The 27,510-nt window shown below is 43.6% G+C and overlaps 1 long non-coding RNA gene across 3 annotated transcripts; it reads right to left on the bottom strand.

Annotated features, from left to right (window-relative positions):
- Nucleotides 1-458: 458 nt before the first annotated feature.
- Nucleotides 459-24,909, bottom strand: LOC310660196. Of its 3 annotated transcripts, none has more exons than XR_014503295.1 (3): nt 23,299-23,346; nt 21,427-21,477; nt 459-829 (listed from the first exon to the last, which is right to left on the bottom strand). It is a non-coding gene; the product is annotated as an uncharacterized lncRNA (long non-coding RNA). The 3 variants fall into 3 exon arrangements; XR_014503294.1 differs by lacking the exons at nt 459-829; nt 23,299-23,346 and adding exons at nt 21,291-21,343; nt 24,825-24,909; XR_014503296.1 differs by lacking the exon at nt 459-829 and adding an exon at nt 21,291-21,343.
- Nucleotides 24,910-27,510: the final 2,601 nt, after the last annotated feature.

Genomic DNA, 27,510 nt, shown 5'->3' with positions numbered 1-27,510 from the left:
ATGCTGTAAGCTGCCTTGAAATAGTTTGTGAAAATGTGGATTATAAAATATTCAAATAAATAAACACTCGTCCTTTCTCTATCCAGTACTCAGGTACCGCTCTGAATCCTCCTAAAGCTGATGTGTGGATAGTGGAGGTTGCCGATCGATCCCATTTTCTGAAACCTCTGAACAGTCTCCTCTAGTCTCCCCCTCTCCTTCTCTTCTCCTTGTATGGGCTATTAATAGGGAGGTTGGCATTGCTGATGAAACAGATGGCAAGACCTAGATTCAGACACACAAACATAGCCTGGCACTTACTGGAAAAGGAGAACTGTTTTTATATTACAGACAATGGCTAGTTGCATCATATTTGAGAACAGTTGCCTACGCTGGTGAAAGAGAGGCAACTATTGGGCAGGGGATGCCAATGAAATGGCTAAATAGCAGAATCATAGAATTGTAGAGTTGGAAGGGATCCCAAGGGTCATCTAGTCCAACCCCCTGCAATGCAAGAATCTCAGCTAATAAACACACAAGACGTAACTGGCTGTACTTTTGAATAAATAAGGTATACTATTCATTGTATCAAATCATAGATTTCAAAAGAAGTCTCATAAAGTTCAATGAAAAAAGCAGAAGACCCAGTGGATCAGTTCATTCTCTAGTCAATTCATGCATAAGGTCCATACATGTTTAAGTGTCTATTCCACCTGTCTGTTCATAAAGTCCAATAATCAATACGAAGGGTTTTTACAGTTCCACAGAATCCTTTCCCAGAGTCTAAGACAAGGATTTCTGGAATGTTAGCCTTGTTTTGCCATCCTAGGCTTCATCAGTAGAACAGGCTCTAGGTAATGCAAATAAATACAATATCGTAATCGCACACATTTTTACAGCAAAATTAATATAAAAAACCATAAACAACTGTACATACCATATACAGGATAGTGGATCTTATAGCATAATAGTGGTTACAGTAAGCAGCAACTGTTACAAAGCAGGATTATATGGACAAGGACAATATTGGTTTGAGTAAAAGGTGTTGGCAATCCACAGATACAAAATTTCTTTCTTAAAGAATCTCAGCTAAAGCATCCATGACAGATGGCCACCCAACCTCTGCTTGAAAACCTCCAATGGAGGAGAGGCCACCATCCTCCAAGAAAGTGTGTTCCACTCTTGAACAGCTCTTACCACCAGAAAGTTATTCTCGATATTTCTAACTAAATTCCTTGTAACTTGAAGCCTTACCTTTGTAAAGCAGGCTACATTCTACAGGCTACATTCTAAGCCCACAAATATTAGTAAAATCCGAAACTTGCATAAATTTGTTTGTAGGTAGTAGTGGCTCCTAACTCCCAGCCGCACTTTCTGGTTGGTTGGGTGGGAAGAAGAACACACTCTGGTTTAGTAAGGCCATCCTCAGTATAGCTTGAACAGGCTTGCTATTGAGGTTTCCATTTTAATGGTGCAATATCTAGCCTGTCTTTTTTTTAAAAAAAAAGTCATCCTGCTAATACACCTAGGCAAACACCTGCCACTCAGACTGTTTTTTCTGGCCTTTAGCAAAGAGAATGAAAACAGTTCCCAGCACTTCCTAAAATCAGGATGGGTTTTCAGCCGCAAAATCCTGCCACCTTTAGCATTTGCATATTTGTACTACCCAAGCATAGTGGCTGTGAGTGAGTGCAGCTAAACAGACCGTTCCAAAATAAACATGAATTGACCACATGAGCGTTTCCTGAAGTTACTACATTCTCGGAAACTTCGCCCAGTCCAAAAAGGAACAGCAGCCAGATGCTGGCTAGCGTTCCATTTTGAAATCATGTTACCTCTGTTTTAAAATAGCAATATTCTTTGCCAGCTCATTCCTGGGCGCTCACCTTAGCATTCAAAACTCTGAGCAACCTAGACCCTAAATATCCAAAAGATGGCGCCTGAAGACCCTTTCAGGTGTGAAGATCAGCTGAAGGAGCCATCCAGGTAGTTCCACCACCCTCAAAAGTTTTGGGAATAGAAGACCAGGAGAGGGCATTCCCTGCAACAATGCCCAAGTTGTGGCATTCCTTCCCCAAAGAGGTACACCTGGCACCTTCCTTGAATAGTTTCTAACGAATGCTGAAGATTCACTTCTCATGTTCTCCAAGTGTCCCTATTCTCCAGGGACACCCAAAGCCATCCCAGCTTCTGATTTGATCCCGGAATGTCCCTGTTTCCCCTGCCAGTGCTGCTTCTGCTGAGCTCCAGGAGGATGAGCCAGCGCCTATCCTGAGCGGCGGCAGCAATAGTGATGGGAAGGAAATATCCTGTTGCCTCTCTGTGGCCTCTCCATGGCCACCACTACAGCCTACTCCCTTAGGCAGCTTGTAGTGGCTGCTGGAGGGCAGGCAAGAAGGAGGAGGAGGAGGAGAACTGCTGCCATGTCAGCTCTGAGGTGGAGGCAGGGGGCAGGGCCACCCTGGGAGGGAAGAAAGAGGGAGTGGAGCAGAGTGCAAGGAGCCTTTATTTATTTTTAAAAATGCTTTGTGTGTCTGCGTCTAATCTTGTCCCTTTCTAAAATGTATTTATTGGTGCACGTTTTCCTTTTCGTAAATCTATCGAAGAATAAAAAGAAATAGGGATTAAGGGTTTTTCTCAGGACTGTGCTGTGTCTCATTGGGTTTCTGGTGGCGGCACGTGCCCTTCTTCTGACAGGAAATGCTCTGCAGGGTGGGGGGACAAAATGGAGGGGAGGTCAAGGAGGGTCACTTGGAGAGGAGTGAGAAATGTCCCTATTTTCAGCTGAGGAATGTTGGAGGGTATGATCTCTTTACCCTGACCTTTGATAGTGTGTGTGTGTCCCATTTTTATTTTATTTTTTTGAAAACTTGCTTTAATACTGGAGTTTTAAATTGCTGTAAGCCCCAGGCACCTTGTGAAGGGAGGGTAAAAATAACCACCATTATTATTATTATTATTATTATTATTATTATTATTATTATTATTATTATTATACCTCGGGTTACAGACTCTGCTAACCCAGAAACAGTACCTCGGGTTAAGAACTTTGCTTCAGGATGAGAACAGAAATCGTGCTCTGGCGGCAGCAGGAGGCCCCATTAGCTAAAGTGGCATTTACAGTGGTACCTCAGGTTACATATGCTTCAGGTTACATACGCTTCAGGTTACAGGCTCCGCTAACCCAGAAATCATGCTTCAGGTTAAGAACTTTGCTTCAGGATGAGAACAGAAATTGCGCGGCGGCAGTGGGAGGCCCCATTAGCTAAAGTGGTACCTCAGGTTAAGAACAGTTTCAGGTTAAGAACGGACCTCTGGAACGAATTCAGTTCTTAACCCGAGGTACCACTGTATTATTATTGTTATTATTATTATTATTCAGATTCTGTTTGTATGAAAGAGAATGCAAGGGTGAAGGAACTGTCAGTGGCGTAGCGTGGGGGGTGCAGGAGGGGCCGGCCGCACCAGGCGCAACATCTGGGGGGGCGCTCGCACTCGCAGCTCTCTGCCCCTACCTGGCTCACTCACTCTCTCTCACTGAAGTGCTGGCTGTGCAAATCCGATCCGAGCCGCCGGGTCGCCGCCCACTGTGGAGGGGAGGGTGCCAGGCGTGCGGTGCGATGTGGAGAGAGAGCGAGGGACTATCTGGGGGAGGGACAGTGCAGCGGGGGGGGGGGCGCAAATTACTTGCCTTGCCCCGGCTGCTGACAACCCACGCTACGCCACTGGGAACTGTGTCTCTCCAAGTGTTGCTGAACTACCACACCCATCATCCCTAGCTGTTGACCATGCACGCCTTAGCAGACGGGCCCTGGAGTCCCTCAGAACATCTGCAGGGTCACAGCTTCCTCATCCCTCAGCTAGATAAGAGATAGCTCAGTGTTTATTGTGTCTACAGCGTTTAGCAATAAAAGAACTTGGTACGAAGAGGAAATTATGTCTGGAGCACCTTTGGCTTGCGGTCTTTCGTCAGGATGTGGGGAAAGGCACCGTACCATTAACTGAAAGTGGCTCCGCAGCACAAATGCCTTCCTGCCCCTATTTTATGGCATCCTAGTTTGGTTGCAGACCAGTAAAAATGCTCATCACTCACTGCTCCATGCACCAAAGGTTTATGAACCATTTGTTTTACATGACTCTCTATAAATTCTTTCCCTCTACAGTAATACTTATTTTCCTGCCAACAACATGATATATCAAGGCTTCCCCCCCCCCACTCCCCACTTCTCCTTTGCTTCAAAAAAGAGAACCTGAGGCCATATAGAAAGACTTTGTGTTACAAAATCAGTTCAAACCTAAAAAGCAAATTAAACAAATGTTTATTACGGTTGAGATATTTGGTGAATGCCGTGGTGTGTGTGTGTTGGGTTTTTTTTAATGAATTGTCAGTAATTCATAGCAAAATCAAAACAGATGCTTTGTTGGCTAATAAACAGTAGCAGCTGTGGCTGCAGGGAAGAGATGTGGGGAATCCACTTCCTTTTTTTCCTCGGCTGCTTCTCCTTCTTTCCTTGCCTTCCCTCCTCCGTTATGTCCTGTGTTGTCCCTGGACTGATATATATCATCAGAGACATTCGTGGGCCTTCGCTGGGAAGGACTGAGTGTGTGTTGCGTGAAACTTTCTTTCAGCTCTCTCCTCACAGAAGGAAGGAGACGCAAGGCGTCTGCAAGGACCCAACATCGTGTGGCACTGGTGTGTCTACCAGTGCCACACAATCAGGACATTTATTTTTATTTTTCAAAAGTTAAGTACCAGGCACAGAAAGGCCAAAGTCACTGGCCCCACAGTACACAGGAAGATTTAAGCCTTCCAGCCAAGGCCTCACTAAAATACCTCCCATTCTCACCATGTGCCAATTAGCATTGGGAAAGCCGTCCCATTGGAATTCACTATTTTCCTAATGCTAATTGAGGCACGAGATGGTTTTTAACTGAGATCGCAGCTGGGGAGAGAAGGCTTAGCCCCCTACCCCGCTGCCAGCATTTAATCTTTGCTAATCACATCATTTGTAATTTGTGTAGTTAAGTTCTTCTACATAACCTTGGAGTAAATTACGGTTCAGCACTCCAGCATTGTGTTCTTTTAAATATGTTAAATTAAAACCCTTCCATGCCAAAACGTATAATCCAGTTGTTGTGTTGATTGTGTTGAATCTCAGTACAGTCATACCTCGGGTTACAGATGCTTCAGGTTGCGTTTTTTCGGGTTACGGACACGCCAGAACCCAGAAGTATGGGTTTTGGAGGTCACGCATGCGCAGAAGCACTAAATCGCCTTTCTGCATGTGCACAAGCACCGAATCACAACCCGCATGTGCGCAGACGAGCATCCACTGTACAGTTGTACCTTAGATCCTGAACGCCTTGCGAGTCTAACATTTTGGCTCCCAAACACTGCAAATTCAGAAGTGAGTGTTCTGGTTTGCGAACGTTCTTTGGAACCCGAACGTCCGACAGGGCTTCCGTGGCTTCCGATTGGCTGCAGGAGCTTCCTGCAGCCAATCAGAAGCTGCACCTTGGTTTCTGAACGTTTTGGAAGTCCAATGGATTCCATTCGACTTCCAAAGTACCACTGTATTTTGGTGAAAACCCAGAGCAAATTTGCCCTGAAATGCGGGGCAAATTGCCTTGCTTATGTATAGCTCCCTCTAATTGCTACCACAGGTGGTGAGTGCCAACAAAATGGAGCAGAAATAGAGTCACCAATACTATGTACACACCATATCTTTATGGCCCTCCCAAGAACCCTGGGATGTAATTTGTTAGGGGTGTTGGGAATTGTAGTTCTCTGGGGAGTCAATTACAGCTCTCAGGGTTATTTGAGGTGTGGATGTGCTTTAAAGGTATGGGGCAGTATTCAACTTGGCCATCTGTTCAAAGATTACTGGTGCAACAAGATTTTATATTATTATTATTATTATTATTATTATTATTATTATTATTTATTTATACCCCATCTGGCTGGGTTTCCCCAGCCACTCTGGGTAGCTTCCAACAAAATATTAAAATACAATAGTCCATCAAACATTAAAAGCTTCCCTAAACAGGGCTGCCTTCAGATGTCTTCTAAAAGTCTGGTAGTTGTTGTTCTCTTTGACATCTGGTGGGAGAGCATTCCACAGGGTGGCACAACTACCGAGAAAGCCCTCTGCCTGGTGCCCTATAATTTGGCTTCTTGCAGCGAGGGAACTGCTAGAAGGCCCTTGGCGCTGGACCTCAGTGTCCAGGCTGAACGATGGGGGTGGAGACGCTCCCTCAGGTCTACTGGGCCGAGGCCATTTAGAGCTTTAAAGGTCAGCACCAACACTTTGAATTGTGCCCAGAAACGTACTAGGAGCCAATGCAGGTCTTTCATGACCAGCGTTGTATGGTCTCTGTGGCCGCTCCCAGTCACCAGTCTGGCTGCTGCATTCTGGATTAGTTGTAGTTTCCGGGCCACCTTCAAAGGTAGCCCCATTTCCAAGCATGCCTTGTCACCCTTCCCACATCTGCTCCAGAGGATTGTGGGAACCCCTAAGACAGATTTAGGGGATGCAACAGGGCGACGGGGGGGGGGGATTCCATTGCTGGGTACAATGGGCATAGCCAGGGGAGCAGCTGCTCCCCCCCCCCAAAAAAAAAAAATCAAGTAAGTAAATACAAATATTTAACTAAAAGTAGAATTAATCAGAGTATTTGAAATTGAAATACTTGCTGAGATCATTCAGACGATGCTGTGAAAAGTTTTCAGCAAATCCAAGAAAACTTGTTTTAGTTTAGATTTTTTAAAATACGAAGTAAAGTGTGTTCTTTATAATTTTGCAAAACATAATCATTAAACACACGGAAGATACTCCCTGATTTTTTTTACTATTATTATTTAACTTTCTAGTTTTCAAATGACTGAAGATTTTGAGATTTTACAGAGCACATGGGGTCCAAAAAAGAATGTGAGAAGGGGAGTACATTGGTGGTCCGAAGAAAGGGGAAAGGGAGATTATAAAACATAAACGAAACCGATTAGTACTGATTTTTGTAAGCTGCTCTAGAGCCTTTTTAGCTAAAGGGTAGGGTATAAATGCCTGCCATTTGAACAACAGCCTCCCACTCCTAATTCGTATATTAATAGCAAACGGGAGGAACTGAAAAAGGAGTTGAGATATGGTGGCGCGGGGAGAGGAAAAAGTAAGAAGGGGAATTCCAGGCAAAAGGAGAGTAATGTCTCAAGTCTGTCTGAGCAGTCTTCATGGCGAGACGCAGCATCAAGTCCCATCTTCATAAGAAATTACTATTGTGTAACTGCGTATCACTGTTTACCTGGGTACAGTCATAGGTAAAGGTAAAGGGACCCCTGACCATTAGGTCCAGTCGTGACTGACTCTGGGGTTGCTGCGCTCATCTCACTTTATTGACCGAGGGAGTCGGCGTACCGCTTCCAGGTCATGTGGCCAGCATGACTGAGCCGCTTCTGGGGAACCAGAGCAGCACATGGAAACGCTGTTTACCTTCCCGCTGTAGATAAACCTATTTATCTACTTGTACTTTGATGTGCTTTCGAACTGCTAGGTTGGCAGGAGCAGGGACCGAGCAATAGGAGCTCACCCCGTCGCGGGGATTCGAACTGCTGACCTTCTGATCGGCAAGTCCTAGGCTCTGTGGTTTAACCCACAGCGCCACCCGCGTCCCTTTTGGGTGCAGTCATAGTAAAGCTAATATTGTCAGGAAATCCTTAGCTAATGTTGTATCACAGAAGGTCCTTGTTAAATGTCCAAATGTTAAAAACAAAATATTGCTGGAAATATAAAATTATGCAGTTTGTTATTGTTGTTTGTTTCTCGCCATCTGGGGTATTCCTAAAAGCACCCACCTCTTTTGGGTGGTTAGGGGATATCAGATCTTCCACCGAAATATTTCCTTCTCTCTTGCATCATGTCTGAGAGTATGTTCCTTGGTGGGGAACTAGATGAATTTTAAAAGAAATGTACAAGGTGGTAGGATAGGAGATTCATGAGACCTTTGGAAGTTTAATTCATAATCAGGAAGTAAATCAAAAATTTCATGCAATTAAGAAGACAACAAAAGTTGTGGGGTACCCATATTCTCAGCTCTCTGATAGCCCAACCATTTGTATATTATTTTGGCAAAAGTGTTTCTCCAAGTCTGAGGGTTTTTCATGCAGAACCATGTTATCAACTTGCAGGACTCATTAAGCATTTGTGTTGGAATCACCAAATGCATTCGCTTTTATTTTTTTTGTTTTAAATCTTCTGACACTGGGTTGTATTAAATGTAAGTACTCCTCTGAGTTATACCCATTGAAATGAATTCCTCCTCTTCTTCGGTGATCACTCATAGCCAAAATAAGATTGTCTTCCACAAACACAGTTTTAACAGTGAGTCCGTAAGTGACTGTGGAGGCCAATTCTGGATCCACACGTCCTTCCACAGTGGGGACATAGACTTCCAGGTGGGAGTTGATCACAGTGAGGGTTTGCCAAACGTGCCTTCCTCTTAGCATGTTTCTCCCTTTCATCCTGAGTTTGAGCATCTTCAAAGTCCATGATACCTTTGCTAAAGGCTGTTCTCCAATTGGAGCGCTCACAGGCCAGTGTTTCCCAGTTGTCAGTGTTTATACTATTTTTTTTTTTTAGATTTGCCTTGAGAGAGTCTTTAAACCGTTTTTGTTGACCACCAGCATTACGCTTTCCATTTTTATGTTGCTTTGGAAGACGGTAATCAGGCATCTGAACAAAATGACCAGTACAACGATGTTGAAGACTAGTGATGACTCACTTAGAACCCTTAATTTCAGTCAGTCTGTTCTGAGTAATTTTTAGTTCAATGCAACCCACTGCTTTTAATAAAGGTAAAGGTAAAGGTACCCCTGCCCGTACGGGCCAGTCTTGACAGACTCTAGGGTTGTGCGCCCATCTCACTCAAAGAGGCCAAGGGCCAGCGCTGTCCAAAGACACTTCCGGGTCACGTGGCCAGCGTGACATCGCTGCTCTGGCGAGCCAGAGCCGCACACGGAAACGCCGTTTACCTTCCCGCTAGTAAGCGGTCCCTATTTATCTACTTGCACCCGGGGGTGCTTTCGAACTGCTAGGTTGGCAGGCGCTGGGACCGAACAGCGGGAGCGCACCCCGCCGCGGGGATTCGAACCGCCGACCTTTCGATCGGCAAGCCCTAGGCACTGAGGCTTTAACCCACAGCGCCACCCGCGTCACTGCTTTTAATAGTGGAAGTATAATTCTCCTCAGCTGCATCTGAGGTAGCGGACAGATCACACTGCAGGTTGCTTGGCCGTGGTGTGGAGGAGGCCTCAGGCCCTTGAGGAGCTGCAGAATTACAGCTCATTAGCACAATTAATGAGGGAGCTTAAGCTGGAAATGGCAACCCTCTGCTTTCCAATGGGGTCAACCAGATTCCTGAGAGGTTCTTTTTACCCTTAGGCACTCTGAAGCACAGCTTGAAATGTGGAAGCTCAGCAAAACATGCTTGGTCCCTCAGCTGTCTTACCACAGAAATCAGCCAATTAGGACTTTAAAGTTTATCTTAAGTACAGCCATATGAAACTGCCTGATGGGAGCCATTGCTCTCTGGCCCATCTCTAGCAAAGATTTTGTTGGTATTTCCACATCCAAGGCCTTATTTGCGGTATAGAATACGTCCTCCAGGGAGATCAGACCAGCTCTTTGTGTTTAGATGGCTGTTGAAACTCATTTTTAAATATTCCAGAAGGTGTTCAGTTCTTGAATTAAAGGTTTCCCCCTGCTTTCACTGGTTTCAATGCTGCAATGTTTTCATATTTGAAAACAAGCCTTGTTTAGAAGCACCTTGCTATGCCTTACAATGTACAATGTTTCTTGTATGTTTGTAGCTGATTTTTATGTGTAATGTTTAATTTAGTAGTACATCTTTTATTTAAGATGTTTTAACCTATGATGTAAACCACATAAATATGTGTTTAAATATATAAGTGGTAAAATCATTAATAAAGTCAAACTGTGTGGGCGTTTTTAACTGTCTATTATTATTATTATTATTATTATTATTATTATTATTATTATTATTATTGAAAATGCTTCTAGAATGGGACCATGACATACAGGAAGGGTTTTCCAATAAAAGACACTTGCAGGAAAATTAGAAGCTGTGGGGAAGGGTGACTTTTGGTAGGAGACAATGTGGCCAGCACTAAGCATGATTTTAGAATAATGTGCTTAGTATAATGTGGAGTTTGAGCCTGAATGTGATTCAAATGCTAATTCTGAGAAAAGAGGAGGAATTCAATGTAGCACTAAGCAGATAATTTGGGCTCCGTGATCACTGCAGATGGTGACAGCAGTCACAAAGTTAAAAGACACCTGCTTCTTGGGAGAAAAGTGATGAAAAACCTAGACAGCATCTTAAAAAGCAGAGACATCACCTTGCCAACAAAGGTCCGTATAATTAAAGCTATGGCTTTCCCAGTAGTGATGTATGGCTGTGAGAGCTGGTCCATAAAGAAGGCTGATCACCGAAGAATTGATGCTTTTGAATTATGGTGCTGGAGGAGACTCTTGAGAGTCCCATGGACTGCAAGAAGATCAAACCTAGCCATTCTGAAGGAAATCAGCCCTGAGTGCTCACTGGAAGGACAGATCCTGAAGCTGAGACTCCAATACTTTGGCCACCTCGTGAGAAGAGAAGACTCCCTGGAAAAGACCCTGATGTTGGGAAAGATTGAAGGCACAAGGAGAAGGGGATGACAGAGGACAAGATGGTTGGACAGTGTTCTTGAAGCTACCAGCATGAGTTTGACCAAATTGCGGGAGGCAGTGGAAGACAGGAGTGCCTGGCGTGCTCTGGTCCATGGGGTCATGAAGAGTCGGACACAACTAAACAACTAAACAACAAAAATGGAACATTCTGCCCTCTTCTGCCTCAGCACAGTGTTCTGGGGAGTCTTCCAATCCCCCTGTACCGATTTGGGGTTGTGCGGGGGGGGGGAGTTCTTTGCACATCTATAGATGCCTCTGCTGGTGGGTTTCAGTAGCTGAATCCCACCCATAATGATAATGTTTAATATTATACCCTGCCCATCTGACTGGGTTGCCCCAGCCACTCTGGGCGCCTTCCAAAATATATAAAAACATAATAAAATATTAAACATTAAAAAAAACCCTTCCCTATACAGGGCTGCCTTCAGATGGCTCGGCGGGAGGGTCAGATAACTCCATACCCTCCAACATTTCTCTGATGAAAATAGGGACATCCTAAGGGACATTCTTCAGAAACATTTGGAAGAGTAATATCTTCTCTCCAACTTCCTCAGGATCTTGGCTGGACTCAAAGAAAGAGTGCAAGTGAAATATTTAATTGTACACATTTTACTGAACAACTGAGCTCTGACAAAGACATGACTTCACCCTCTAACCCGCCGGCATTACAGGTCCAGAGAATCCTGCTGGGTTTGGTGCATTTTGCTCATAGTTCTCATGAGATTCCTTTAATGATTAGGGAAGGTAACTTTAAAAAAAAATATTTAAAAATCTCCATGCAGAATCAAGCATATGGTATATTTATTGGCAAACGCACAGCCCCTCAGGAGAAAGCTCTGTCGTAACAAATGATGAATTATGTGGCTTCATAAGCACACATGTCATCAAATGCACCATTGACCTTTTTACATTTTCAGGGGGGATTTTCTGCTTTGTGCAGTTTCTCTGGCTTGGAAGTGAAGCAGTTTAACAATGTGTCCCGGAGGAAACAGGTAATCAATAATTTCAGTTTTTGTTTCTGTAAAAGGTAAATGAGGCCTTTATATTTCTCAAGCAAGTAAGCAAGCAAGCAAGCCGGTGTTTAGTGAAGCTTTAATAAGAGGCTAATAAAGCCGCAAATACTTCCTCACTACCGCGAGAGGGGGAATAAGAGTCACTCAAACAGATGGTACGGTGCCAAGGAAGAAATTGTTTGTAATTAAAATGTGTGCTTGTCTTGCAAGTATCAAACATTCTGGAAAATGTCAGACTCCCCTGAGCAAATCCCTTGTGACTTGTAATAAAAGACATGCCCGCGACTTGTCTCCAGGAGGTTTGTATCTAGTTTAATAAGCCACTGGGAGGCGATGGGAACCCATATTGAGAGTTCCCTGCAGATTTAAGAGGGTTTCTCAGTGAATCATACGGTCTGACTGGGCTTTCGCTGCAGCGTGGAAGATAATAGTTCATTTTGTGTTGCGCCTAACAAAACATCCAAGTTATAGCACAGATAGCGAAAAGTTATCACAAGGACTGCCTCTCTCCAAATGAACCTAACTGGACCCCGAGATCATCCTCTGAGGCGCTTCTTCATGTGTCTCCTCCACAAGAGGTCCAGAGGTTGGCAACATGAGAATGGGCCTTTTCTACAGTGGCTCCCCATTTGTGGAATGCTCTCCCCAGGGAGGCCCACCTAGTGCCTTCATTATACACCTTTAGGCGCCAGGCCAAAAACTCTTCAACCAGGTCTTCTAGCTGATTGATATCCTGGCGCTGTGGTCTAAGCCATTGAGCCTCTTGGGCTTGCCTATCAGAAAGTTTGAATCCCCACAATGGGGTGAGCTCCCGTTGCTCTGTCCCAGCTCCTGCCAACCTAACAGTTCAAAAGCATGCCAGCGCAAGTAGATAAATAGGTACCGTTGCAGCAGGAAGGTAAACAGCATTTCCATGCGCTCTGGTTCCGTCACGGTGTTCCATTGTGCCAGAAGCGGTTTAGTCATGCTGGGCACATGACCCAGAAAGCTGTCTGTGGACAAACGCCTGCTCCCTCAGCTTGAAAAAGAGATGAGCGCCACGACCCAATAGTTGCCTTTGACTAGACTTAACTGTCCAGGGGTCCATTACCTTTCACCTTATCCAATGCCCTTTTAAATGTGCTGGGGGAGGGCTATTGGTTTGCTTTTCTTATTATTTTTATTAGGTATGTTGTGATTTTTATATTGTAATTTTATGTTGTGAACTGCCCTGAGATCTACAGATGAATGGCAGAATAATAATAATAATAATAATAATAATAATAATAATAATAATGTAGCTCGTTCCTTTGAAATGACGTACTGTCCCCTAGTCTGGATGATCAGGGTGCAACATATCAGCTACAGAGCAAAACTAATATGTAGCTCTGCATTGGCAAGAAAGGGCTACCCGTAACCCTCTCCCTGATCTGCCTCCATCCCATAGAAGCAGCCTTCCAGGGCCAATGCATGGATATGGGCCACTCCATTAGCACAGATGCCAACATCTCACTGCCCACCATAGGTGCCAACTCCCTAGGGCCTTGGGTGCCCGAGCACCCACAAAATTCCCAATGAAGTGGCCGGGCACCCACAAATTTCGGTGCCAGGGCCATGCATGCTGCATGGCAACCACAGCCCTGAGCACCCATGGTTGCAGGACCAAGCTGGCTCTCCTGCTGCCCACTTCTCTAAAGTGCTGCTGCATCAAAGGTCCCATTGGGCCATTAGCCGGATTCCAGACTGCTAGCATCCCTTGCTCGGCATAGTTCATAGCTTCTCTGAGTTCTTCAAGTTCTTCTGAGTTCTTCATTGTTTTGCAATGACAAACCTAGACAGCATTTTAAAAAGTAGAGACATCACCTTGCCAACAAAGGTCCGTATAGTAAAAGCATGGTTTTCCCAGTAGTGATGTATGGAAGTGAGAGCATAGAATCATAGAATCATAGAATCATAGAGTTGGAAGAGACCACAAGGGTCATCGAGTCCAACCCCCTGCCAAGCAGGAAACACCATCAGAGCACTCCTGACATATGGTTGTCAAGCCTCTGCTTAAAGACCTCCAAAGAAGAAGACTCCACCACACTCCTTGGCAGCAAATTCCACTGTCGAACAGCTCTTACTGTCAGGAAGTTCTTCCTAATGTTTAGGTGGAATCTTCTTTCTTGTAGTTTGTATCCATTGCTCCGTGTCCGCTTCTCTGGAGCAGCAGAAAACAACCTTTCTCCCTCCTCTATGTGACATCCTTTTATATATTTGAACATGGCTATCATATCACCCCTTAACCTCCTCTTCTCCAGGCTAAACATGCCCAGCTCCCTTAGCCGATCCTCATAAGGCATTGTTTCCAGGCCTTTGACCATTTTGGTTGCCCTCCTCTGTACACGTTCTAGTTTGTCAGTGTCCTTCTTGAACTGTGGTGCCCAGAACTGGACACAGTACTCCAGGTGAGGTCTGACCAGAGCAGAATACAGTGGCACTATAACTTCCCTTGATCTAGATGCTATACTCCTATTGATGCAGCCCAGAATTGCATTGGCTTTTTTAGCTGCCGCGTCACACTGTTGGCTCATGAGCTGGACCATAAAGAAGGCTGATCGCCGAAGAATTGACGCTTTTGAATTATGGTGCTGGAGGAGACTCTTGAGAGTCCCATGGACTGCAAGAAGATCAGACCTATCCATTCTGAAGGAAATCAGCCCTGAGTGCTCACTGGAAGGACAGATCGTGAAGCTGAGGCTCCAATACTTTGGCCACCTCATGAGAAGAGAAGACTCAGTGGAAAAGACCCTGATGCTGGGAAAGATGGAGGGCACAAGGAGAAGGGGACGACAGAGGATGAGATGGTTAGACAGTGTTCTCGAAGCTACAAACATGAGTTTGACCAAACTGCGGGAGGCAGTGGAAGACAGGAGTGCCTGGCGTGCTCTGGTCCATGGGGTCACGAAGAGTCGGACACAACTAAACGACTAAACAACAACAGCATCCCTTATTTATAAAGGACCGGTCAACACATACAGTGCCTTGTAAAACAAATAGCAAGGGTTTGCATCGTAAGTGAGGATAGGCACGGTTGATCTTCTCCCATAATATGCACATGAATAATGTAATGTGTCATCTAGCATCTAGTAACCAGCAAAATGTTATAATAGACAGGGTGTGTGGCTCTAGTGATTCCAGTCACTGAAGCTCAGGCTGGCTCTTATTTGCTTCTGTTTTCCAGACTATGATTTTAGACTACGATGGAAAATTGGCCACTGCTTCTGTATACAGATAGACAGGTGTCAGATAGACAGATGTTAATAACACCCTGATGGGGTGAGGAAGCATTCCGATTGCTCTTTGCATTAGCAAACACTGGAAGAGAACAGGCTCAGTCTTTTCATGAAACAGGCTAAATATGATTAAACGGCGAGACCAATTCCATCCAATCCATTTAATTTAATCAGAAGGTGGGAATTGCACTAAGCTAAATATCAGGGCAGCAATGACCCTTAAACTGCAATGCTACAGTGGAGAATCTCAGAAAAACTGCCAGATCCAGATCCGGAGAGGATTTCTATAAGAAGATAAAATTTCTTCTGTGAGGGGATGCAGCTTTCCTCATCACAATGTTATAGTGACACCAGAAGATGCATGTGGTGGGATTTTGCTTTTTTGGTATTTTTTACAGATATAAGAAAGAGACTCGCGGCCACTTGAACAAATACGGAATTCAATATGGCACAAGCTTTTGTGGGTTAGTGTAGTTATGGGCAACCCTGTGGCAGTTCTTCTTGATTCTGTAGCTCTCTCAGGCTCTGGATCAGCTCTCCCTAAATATCAACACTACCATAGTCCTCCATACAGCCTGGGCTTAACCCCCAATTTCTCCAGGTAGGGTTGAGAGAAAGATCCTGTCTGGAAGCCTGGAGAGCAGCTATGAGTCAGTAGGGATGATGCTGAGCATATGTGTAATGACTCATAAAGGTGGGCTGAGGTCTATCTGTCTCAGTATTGTCACCACTGGTTGGCAACTACCTTCCAGGGTCTTCCCACAATTTTTCAAAAGTGGGGGAATTAAGGGCATTGTGCATGTTCGTACATGCATGTTGCCGAGTGCATTTATCTGGACTTTCAGTGCCATATGCTGGAACTGGTGAGAAAAAGCTGCTCTTCCCCGCCCCAGCTTTGTCTTTAGAGACTCCAGCAAATCTCTCCATCCCCTTTTACTCAAAACCTGCAGCCATGGATCACCGTTCTTGAACAGGCAGCTCGACAGCTCCTAGCAATAGGGATTAAACAGGGGCAGCCCTATCATTGAGCAGTGTAAGGTGACCGCCTCAGACAGCAGACACTGGGGAGTAAGAGAGAAGTTCCAAGATGTGAGAGGAACATGGGGCTCTGCCTTGTACTGAAGCAGATGAATGGTCCATCTGGCTTCATATTTTCTATTCTACGCTATCAGCAGCTTTCCAGATTTCAGATAGAACTCTCTCTCAGCCCTACTGGGAAATGTCAGGGATTGAATCTGGGACCTTCTGGAGATGTTCTGCTGTTGAGCTATGGAGCTGTGTATGTCATGTCCTCTACCCTGTACCCCCAAATCTAGCCTGCTTCCCTTAAGTATGACAGAGGACACTGCTCCATCACCAGCAATTGCCAGTGCAATTTGTACTCCACCCTTCCTCCTGAAATAAGGCAAGGATAGTCAATACGGTGCTCTCCAGATGTTTTGGACTGCAACTCCCATCAGCCCCAGCCACCATTGTCATTGGCCATGGATCATGGGAGTTGTGGTACATAACATCTGGAAGGCAACATGTCGGCTATCCCTGCCTTAAGGGGTTACAACTGTGTTAGAAGGCGTTGTTTATCACAACGGCAACCCATGTCAAGCCTCCTAGCAGGAGATACCATACTTGAAGGAAGGGGGGAAGCACTTCCATATAAATAGCTGGTTTCCCCTTTCAGAATTGGTGTTATGCGCTCTCCCAAGCACTCACAAACTCATTTGTATATAAAGTCCCTATATATGATGACAAAGAAACAGAGACTGGCTTGCTTAGAGTGCCTTCCTCTGTCTGTCTCTCCCCTTTGCATCTTGGAGTACAGAACTGGCTTCACGCTGTACAATGACAGCGGGGTATATCCACTCTGACCAAACCATCTCACAATCTAGAAAGAAAATCTTATTAATAATACCAATGCCTGGGTGAGGTTGAGAGCCGGCAAGCTGTGTCTGAAAGGCAATCCCTTAATTTCTATTTCTTTCCATTTCCCCCGAGGATGTGATAAATGATTCCACTTGTTTACATCTAAGTTAACTAAAATCAGACCTGTTTTGAGTACTCTCCATTTGGAAGGAGATCTTTTCAGGACTGCAGCTGAGCTTTGAGGCAGTCCACTTGCTTGATGGAGAACACCGAACAAATTACAACTCTGCTCCACAAATGGCATTGTTTCCCCATCTTTCTTCAGAAGCAATCAACGTGTTGGCTCTAATACGTGTTATTTAACACCTGGCTACCTTAGGGACTAGTTTCTTGGTCTCCAACCTCTGACTACAATCAGCTAATTAGCTGGAGCGTTGCAATATGTAATGCCAGAGCAATGAGCAACTCAAAGATTAGCTTAATAACAAGAGAAGACTGTCACATCCTGTTTTCACGGCAAAGGAAATTCAAGAATAATAGTTCTGACTGGAATTTGGCCATTAGATTACTTGGGAACAGTGTAGAAAAAAAGACAAATGTTTCTATACACCAAGTCATTTTATGTTGCTTCATGACATCCAGAATCTGGCAACTCTTGCGGCACAATACATTGCAAGTACTGTGGTAAAAATTGATTTGGAAATAAGAGGCATTCACAAAAATCATTTAGTATGGATTAGTTACTTCTTCCAACAAGCTGAGCCCTTTGTTGTTCTCTTAAGTGGACGCTCTGTTTAGTGCTAAAGAACAATAAAAGGAGGGCTCCATAATTACAATAGTCATGGATTGCTTAATCTAGAATAAAAGGTATTATAATAAATCAGTAGAATACTCCCAGACACAGACATTGCAGAAGATGGATGCTAGCCATGGAAGAATTTCTGGGGATAAAACTGGGAGGAGAAGAAACAAATTACACCACCTTGAGCTCCCTGGAGAGAAGGTGGGGATATAAATGTGATACTGAATGAATGAATATAAAATAACATACCTTCCAACATTTATCTGATGAAAATAGGGACATCTTATTCAATAGTAGTAGTAACAGTAGTAGTAGTAGTAGTTATTATTATTATTATTATTATTATTATTATTATTATTATTAGCCCACTCATCTGACTGGGTAGCCCCAGCCACTCTGGGCGGCTACCAACACGTATAAAAACATGATAAAACATTAAGCATTTTAAAACTTTCCTAAACAGGGCTGACTTCATGTGTCTTCTAAAGGTTGTATAGTTACTTATCTCCTTGGCTTGGGGGCAGGGGGTTCACATAACTCCATAACTTCCAACATTTCTCTGATGAAAATAGGGATGTCCTAAGAATCAGAAACCGGGAGACCTTCTGTAAATCCAGGACTGTTCTTTGAAAATAGGGACACCTGGAGGGTCTGAAATGAGGCATGTTTAAATCGGTTACATTTTGTTATCTATACATAGTGTGGAGGCAAAAGATCAGGAAAAGTGCATCTCTCGCTGTTAAGTTGTGGGTGAACATATCAGACGACACAGCGATTCTTCAAACAGCTCTTCTTTATTCAGAGGCCAGACAGAACTGAACTGAAGGGCTCAGTCAGCCTGCCTATATAGAGCTCCAGTACAACAGTTACTGTAGCAACTTTCTAAAACTATCCAATCACTGAACGTCACTTTCGATCCTTCATTTGCATACAAACTATCCAATCACTGAACGTCACTTTCGTTCCTTCATTTGCATAACTATCTACAGTATTCCCCCTGCTGGCCCAGGGTGAGAACTTCAGTACATAACACTCGCCATGCATTTGAAGCACATCCAATTCACATTTAAATTGTATGACTTTCCTCAAAGAATGATGGGAACTGTAGTTTTCCCCTCACAGAAGAGGGAAGTACAGACCACAGCAGCCATTATTATAATAGTACTGAAATCTTAGCATCCAGGATATCCATCCTATAACATTGTTGAAATGAAGCTTTGGAGACCAAAGCTTCAAAATGGCCGAACATGGGTTCTCAGTGGTCTTTCGTAAAGCGTCCAGCACAACTGCAACTGCAACCCTTTTAAAATAAAACCCACAGCAGAGCTTACTGAGGAGAATGGGAAGTCTGCATTGTACAAATCATCCACACAGTCCCTTCCCACATGAAGCAAAGCACGCCCCATTGACTCATGCAGACAGTTTTGAAAACCAGAATAATGTGAGTGGATAAAAAAGGCTTACAGCTCAGTCTGCCAAGAGCAATTTCTGGACCCTGAGGAGATTTGTAAGCCCCAGACTCTGTTCTCTTCCCTCTATGCAGTCATGACTAATATTTCTAATTGTTAGGAACTGCCAAGGACTGGTTGCCAAAGAGAATATATAATTTATACAGAAAACCTGTTCATATTTATATGCTGGCAAAAATAATGCTCATTGTCCAAAACGGAGGGCTCAGAATGCCAAAAAAGGAAAGCGTTTGGCAAATAAGGGTTTCTGCATTTGATATAACATCAGCATTTCCCATAAATTACAAATAATCATCTTGAATTACTACTGGGATAATTACTAATTTGTACTCATTAAGCAAGAGGGGGCATACAATTCTCTTGACACAAATCCCATTGAAATGGATGGGAATATGCAATCCCTATGGGCATCTGTGCCCCCTTACAATATTTGGGGTGCTTTTCTCCTCCTCCTTCAGCCTTCAAAGCACTAAGGTTATGTTCTGAAGCATGCATATAAAGCAATATACACATGATCTGTCTTCCAATACACATCGGCAAGGAGACTCACAAAGGACCCTTTCTCTCGCTCTCTCTTTCCTTTTCCTGTCAGCACTCAAGTCAGATAAACTAAGGGCTCATCCACACTTTCCCCCGGGAAAACCGGCTCTTTACTGCATACGTCCACCAGGTTTTCTGCAGATGGAAGTTTGCTCCAATTCCATGGTAAAGAGCAGGTTTTCCCAGGGCAAATGGAAAACCGCTCAGAGCTGTGCTTAAGACAAGCGAAGGGTGGACAAGCCCACAGGTGGTGGTGGTAGTTAATTAATTAATTAATTAATTAATTACCCACCCCTCAACTCTAAGCTACCAGAGTGGGTTACAACAATTAAAACACCATGTTCAAAACAGTTTTAAACAACTTACAGTCACAGAAACAGGGTGCTCCTTGAAATATACATCTCAGTTGTCAAAAGCCATAATGGGAGGCCTGCATACACCTCAGACCAGGTGTTGCACAATCTGAAATCCCTACCCTGGCTTCCTGTCTGCTCCCTGATCCTGAACAAGCTTATTTTCCTTACCACCCAAACCCTTGCTGCTCTTTTCTCTCTGATCTTACCCCTGCATTTTTCATTTATTCTGCTGTAGCACCTTTCACTGTATAAAGGTCTTCTGCTGCCTTGAAACAACTCTATCCTTTCCCTCTTGTTGCCACTTAGGCATGGAGCTGCTTCCCAGAATATCTGTGTCTCCTGCTTGCTTTAAATCTCTCCTCAAAGCCCACAATTTCCATGACGCCATTGCAACCTTCATGGCCTACTGCAGGGACAGGGAATCTGTAGCCCTCCAGATGTTGTTGGACTTCAACTACGGAGACCACAGGTTCCCTAACCCTGCTCTAGCATTAGTAAATCTAAACACACAGAATTGCAACAAAAAGATATCCTTCCGTTCTCTATCTGTACCTCTATTTCACACCCTTTCTTCTTTTGGCTCTCTTTAGTCTGTTTTCTATACTGAAGGGCACTTGGGGGCAGATGGCATTCTTTGTAAATTGCCATATACGCTGTTGGTGGTGGTGGTGGTGCTGCTGCTGCTGTTGATAACTGGTCTGAAGGTTCATGGGGCCACCACTAAGCAGGTCATTCCTGGATGAGTAACTGCTTGGGAGCCACATCTACACTACCTTCAGCAGCGCAGTCTTTAGCATATGCACCGCCAGGATGCAAAGATCCGCCCAGCACCCCCAAATTTAGTTTAGCCCCCAAATGAACTTTTATTATGATGTAAGAGTTAATTTCGCGTGCATGGCACCGTTGTGAATGACAAGTGCCGCTGGCGCGGTGTGTCTTTGGTAAATGAGCACACAAAGTCAAAAGTCCTTTTAGTGAAACAGTAGGTATACATTTCGGTAATACCTAGGTATATATGTATTTTGTTTTTCTAGCTTGATCAAAATTGTTTATTATTTCATAACAGGTAGGTAGTTAAGAGCTGAGGCGGCTTCAGCGGTGGGTGCCTGGCGCCCCCCAGAATTTGGCACCCAGGTGCCCCACACCCCTTGCACCCCCAGGTAAAGACAGCCCTGACCTTGAGTTTCCTAATGGAAGAAAGAAGGGTTATAAAAATACGAAAACTAATAACAGTAATTAGTGCTTTTCTTCTAGAAAAAAGGTGCCGGTACTCACCCTTGAAGTTGTTACAGTAAGTTTTAGCCACACTTTTAACCACTGCTTTTCTTCTAGGGGGGGAAAGGTGTCAGTACTGCGTACCCTTGATTACCCACAGAAAAAAAAGCACCGGTAGTAATTTAAATTGCCGTACCTCTCCAAATCCACAAATGCAGGTGACAAATTCCATTTTCTCTCTCTGAACCTGCACATATTAAAGTTTTTATTATTATTATTATTAATTTTACTGAGTACAAATTAGAAAAAAATACAAATATACAAAAAAGGAAAGTACATGTAACCAAGAGAAAATTAGAAAACATTTTACCTCTTCGCATATTTACAATGATTTACACCTCTACAAAACAATATTCACAATAAAGAAAAGAAATGAAAGGTAAAATATAAAAGAAAAGAACAAGAAGATAAAGAAAAGGAAGAAATAAGACACAAGATTATTCTAAACACAACCAGATTTTAGTAGCCGAGCCCTGGTTTTGTAAGTAATCATTTAAACACTCCCATTGCTTCATGACCATAGTTTTAGGTTTTCTCCTTATTAAATCTGTCAATTTTGCTAGCTCCAGGTACTCGCAAAATTTCCCCAGCCAGTCTCTTTTTGTTGGAATGCTATCCTTTTTCCAATAGATAGCAATCAAAACTCTTGCCGCTGTTGTCGCGTATAAGAATATGTTAGTTTTATCCTTTGGGATATCTTTATCAAGAATTCCTAGTAGATATGCCTCTGCCTTTTTATTGTGTGGTGCCCTTATCAATTTTTTTATCATGTCCCAAGAGGTTTTGATCTGCACATATTAAAGTTATGCAATCTAGAATCAGGAGCCTAAAAGGATTCCTAATGCAATTCAAATTGGGTTTACTCCTTTGCAGCCTATGATAATGAACTTCTTGGTTCTCTGATGGAGCTATCATGCACAGTCCTCTTTGCAAACAACACCGAGGCTACAGTCTATGTACTTTCTGATTCTCTACAAATGCATAGAAATGCACAGATTGTTCTGTTGCTGGTCAATGGCAGTTTTGCACTTGTTCCTTCATAACTCTGCTCTTTCCCATTTCTGTATCAATTTGCTATTTAAACAACAACAACTGCCTGAAAATTCACATTGGTTTTGTATACATTTCTTCACAAAACAGACACATTTTAATATACATTTTTGTTCAATCAAGACAAAGTTTGGGGAGAGATTTAATTCAGTCTGCATTTAGAAGTGACAGTGACCTGACCCAATTTCTATTTCCTAAAATAACATGCCAGGCAGAAGGCCTTCTCGGTAGTGGCGCCCGCCCTATGGAATGCCCTCCCATCAGATGCCAAGGAAATAAACAACTATCTGACTTTTAGAAGACATCTGAAGGCAGTCGTGTTTAAGGAAGTTTTTAATGTCTGATGTTTTATTGCATTTTTAATATTTTGTTGGAAGCTGCCCAGAGTGGCTGGGGAAACCCAGCCAGATGGGCAGGGTATAAATAAATCTATTATTATTATCATTACATCCAGATTGGAAGGCAAATTTGGTCTTGATTCTATTTCAGCCCCCTGTTGCATATTCCCTTTTTGCATACAGAACACTACCCCTCTCAGGCACTGAAGTGTCATACCATCCAGACTGTAGCCTAGCTGGAAGTCAACGATCTTCTTCTTCTTTGGCTATCATTTGTAGCTGAGTAAGATTGTCTTCCATGAAAGGTCAACAGTAATGGGACCAACAGAGAAGTTCCATTGTTCTGGGGAGGAAATCCCTTGCAGCAAGACTACAACTAATTCTTTTTGATCCGGGCAGCATAGCATTTTCCTTTAATCAGATCTTGTAGGACTAGCTCACAAAGGCTAAAATGCAGTGTTCATTGGCCTAAATGAACAAGTCTTAAGAAATTAAGTTAATCTGAGCTTTTGTTTACTTATCCATTCAATCACACAGTTCAAGTTTCAAATGAGGGACTCTCTGGCCATCCAAAATGCCTTGGCTTTTTTGCACAATGAAAAACCCTTGTATGAACTTACCCTAGAAAAAGCAGTAGAGGGAGCTGTTGTCATGCACTCAGAAAAGGTTTTGTCTTCTTTTAATTCCCCATCTGAAACGAAATTCGCAAATGCCTCTCTCTTTTTTTGCAATGATAAACTATTCTTAGAAATCCTTTAGGTTCAACACTTGGAATCATCATAATCATCATCACTGCGACAATTTAGATTTCTATTTTTCTATGGCATTAGACATTTCCAGTTGAGAATTACTGTTCTGTATGAGAAATAATCTATAAAAGTCAAACTTGCATATTATTATTACTAATAATAATAATAATGATAATGATAAAACAGAGAACAGAGGAAGAAACATAAACTGTACTATTCAGCTGATTTAAAATATTTCAGCTAGCACAGTTGACCATCATTCATGCCATCATTCACTGGAGGGAAATGTTAACCCATTAAAAAAAATGTAACCCATTAAAAAAAGTGAACCCATTAGAAAATTAATATTCTAAATTGTTTTAGCAAGCTAGTTTTGAAAAAAACACCTTACCCCAAAGACATGAAACGCTACAGTTAGGTTTGTAATAGTAAACATTTGAAGCGGTGATGGGGGTAATCTATGGTCCTCCAGAAATTTTTGGAGACCCATTAGAGGCCAGCAGGGGTGCCAACTTGTCCCCGTGACCGTGGGTGACCATTTTGAGGATAATGTCCATTCTAGCAGGCCATTAGCAGGGATTCCGGACAGGCCATGTGGCAAGAGAGGAAAAAGGCAGAAGGTGGGGAGCTCAGGAGAAAGAGTTCTGGAGCTATGCCACCTGGTATCCGCTGCTGGAAGGAACAGAGGTGGGGTTTCGTTGGGAGGGGAGAGTTAAAAATCTTTCTCCTGGATAGGATTCCCCCTCTTCCAGTTATGAAGGTAGGATAGTATTCAGCTAAACTTTTCTCAGAGTAGATTTATTGAAATTCATATGCCTTAGTCATGGTCATTCATTTCAACATGTTAGCTCTGAGTAAAGTCTAGTTGAACATCAGGCAGGGGAAACTCCTGAGCCAGATCACTGGTCCATCTAACTCAGTATGGGCTACACTGATGGGCAACAACCCTCCAGAATTTCAGACGGGGTTCTCTTCCAGCCCTACCAGGAGAAGCTGGGGACTGAACATGAGATCTTTAACGTGCAAAGCAGTTGCATTGTCACTGAAGAAGAAGAGTTTGGGTTTGATACCCCGCTTTATCACTACCCTAAGGAGTCTCAAAGCAGCCAACAATCTCCTTTGCCTTCCTCCCCCACAACAAACAGTCTGTGGGGTGAGTGAGGCTGAGAGACTTCAGAGACGTGTGACAAGCCCAAGGCCACCCAGCAGCTGCATGTGGAGGAGCGGAGACGCGAACCCGGTTCACCAGATTACGAGACTACCGCTCTTAACCACTACACCACACTGACTCTCAATTGAGGTACGACCCTTCTTAGTCGTTTCAGAACAAATTGTTAGGAGATGTACTGGCCTGTTGTATACTTGAGAGTAACCCCATCAAACATAGTGGAACGTACTTTTGAGTAGGATTTTACTCTGAGGTAGTCGTGATGAAAACTGAAACGAGGCAGTCTTTATTCTGGATTAATTATTCCAGAACTTTATTTTCCCTCACTGGCTCTGCCCATCATCAGTCCTGGCTCTGCTCACTTCTGGTATAGGATCACAGACATATGATCCGCTATGGAATGCAGGCCTTGACAGAAGAAAGGTTGTTAATGTTAGGATATTTCCGTTCCACCTTAAAAGGAAGCAGGATGTTTGTGTCACAGCCTGCGTATTTCCTGTTTCACAGGATGTTTCTGTTGTGTCTTTGTTTTCGTCTCTCTCGGTGCCGGAACACTGAAGCAGGCAGTCATGTTTTTCTTTGTTCTGATCAACGCAGAAATAAACTTGTAAATAATGCTCTCCTGAGTGCATATTTTGCTGTGCATTATCTGCTGATAGAGCGTGCATCAGTTCTGGAATGTGGCAAGCTATTTCTGGAGCTCGTGTCGCTAATTGCTGATACTGCGTGTCTAGGGGAGATCAATGGACGTCCGGAGACGACGTGGAGTCATAATGGACTTTGTCTCCCCGGCAGTATCCCAACAGTTAACCCCTGTTTAAAAGAGCACTGTAATGAGCATTGTGTTCTCAGCAGCCAGGCCCTGAGTGCTGTGAGGATTTTCAGGGACCAGACCCTGGTCATGCTTGCCTTGGGGGAATTAGGTGCAGGCCAGCAGGCGTGGTCAGACGAGGTTGTGCCCCTGGAGGCAAGCTCAGGAGGACTATATAAGGCCTATGTTTCAGCCTTTGGCTTTGCAACAGCAATGTGGTTTCATCCTGTTCCTGCTTTGCTTGCTGTGTTCCAGTTATCCTGTATCCTGGCCTCCACTGGACTGCGGACCCACCAGTTGAACTGCTACCAATACAACTGCCTGTACCCCAGTCCCAGTGTGTCATTTCTGGACTCTTGCCAGTGAGGTAGAATCAACAGGCCTAGCATTTTATATTTGTGAAAGAGTCAAAAGTTAAAAAGAAGCCACTGGTGCGCTGGCATTCCTAGTCAATATAAACCAAAGTCTTCTTTCTAATCCTTTAGTAATCCTTACTTCTCTGTTCTTCAGAAACAAAGATACAAGCACAGGCCCAATGCAGATGTTCCAATTAAGCAGAGTTCTGTCATATCCAAGAGCAAACCTATTCAAAGCACCAGTAATGGTCAAAATATGTTTTGGTTTTCATCTTTCCTTTTCAGTTGTTAAGCAACCGGCCCAAAATATACATCCTTCTACATTGCACAAAGTTCTTCTTTCCCATTTGAAGTTAATTAACGGGTGTTTTGAGATTGCAAAGCTGGTTGACTTTCTCCAGTTTAAATATTTTTATTTTATATTTTGTATCAAACTCCTCAAAGCAGCGGGAATTTCTGGATAGCCCTTCACAGGGTGAGTTTCCTTGGAAAGGAGACGGGAGCAAGGGAGACTTCTTGTGCTTTTGTAATAATCTGCTTATTTACAAATGTACAGAATGAGCAGGTATTTGGGAGACATACGAACCGAGAACACCCGAGTAGGCCGTGTTAGATAACAACAGCACTTCCAAAGCAACAGCAGGGATCCTGACACCCACAAACTCTTTCTCAGCCAGGAATCTTTTACACCTTTCAAGCCTAAACACAAACTGGCCCCACACTGAGACTTGGCAAAATAACCGTCCTGTACTATATAGAGTGGAAGCTGCCCATCCAAATTGCCAGAATGATCTGCTTCACCATTGGATTGAAAGTGGACAATTTTAATAAAATTGTGGGTAGCATTTACTATCTGAACATGCTTCACCTTAGCCTGCGCTGCATCATTCAAAGTTTAGGATACCAAGGCATATTTGAATAGCTGTATTAGAAGGATCAAGGGATGCGGGTGGCGCTGTGGGTTAAACCACAGAGCCTAGGACTTGCCGATCAGAAGGTCAGCGGTTCAAATCCCCGTGACGGGGTGAGCTCCTGTTGCTCGGTCCCTGCTCCTGCCAACCTAGCAGTTCGAAAGCACATCAAAGTGCAAGTAGATAAATAGGTAGCGCTCCGGCGGGAAGGTAAACGGCGTTTACGTGCGCTGCTCTGGTTCACCAAGAAGCAGCTTGGTCATGCTGGCCACATAACCCGGAAGCTGTCTGTGGACCAATAAAGCGAGATGAGCGCCACAACCCCAGAGTCGGTCACGACTGGACCTAATGGTCAGGGGTCCCTTTACCTTTACCTTTATTAGAAGGATCAAGCAAGGAAGTATCTGTGAAGTTATTATTGCTATATTTGTCAGAAACCCAGGCTACTGTGAGTTACAGGACATTTATCTGTGGACCTAAGGTAGAGAAAAGTTAAATGTCTGTTGTTTTCTTAAACTGCTTAAACCTGGGCTAAATAGCAAAAAGCATGTTTAATATAACTAATTTCCAGATGAATGTGGTGCCAAGCACGAATACATTAACAAGGTAAGGCTGTAAGGTCTATAGGTAAGATAATGTATTGCTTTCATTAAAAAGCAATCTGCATGGACCATATCCACTAACAATGGACAGTCTGCAGCTGTCACCTTTATCAGGGGAACAAGAGCAAGCCACTACATTTTAATCACTGGAGTTTGTCAGGAACGAAAAACAGCCAGCTTCCCACAAATCAACAGACATGTATCCTGATAAGGAGAGTGAATTGGAAGAGGACAG

This window comes from Podarcis tiliguerta (genome assembly GCF_965153285.1).
Source record: "Podarcis tiliguerta genome assembly, chromosome: 11".
Taxonomy (NCBI): Eukaryota; Metazoa; Chordata; class Lepidosauria; order Squamata; family Lacertidae; genus Podarcis; species Podarcis tiliguerta.
The sequence above is the reverse complement of the archived record's forward strand: the minus strand, read 5'-3'. Positions and strand labels throughout refer to the sequence as shown.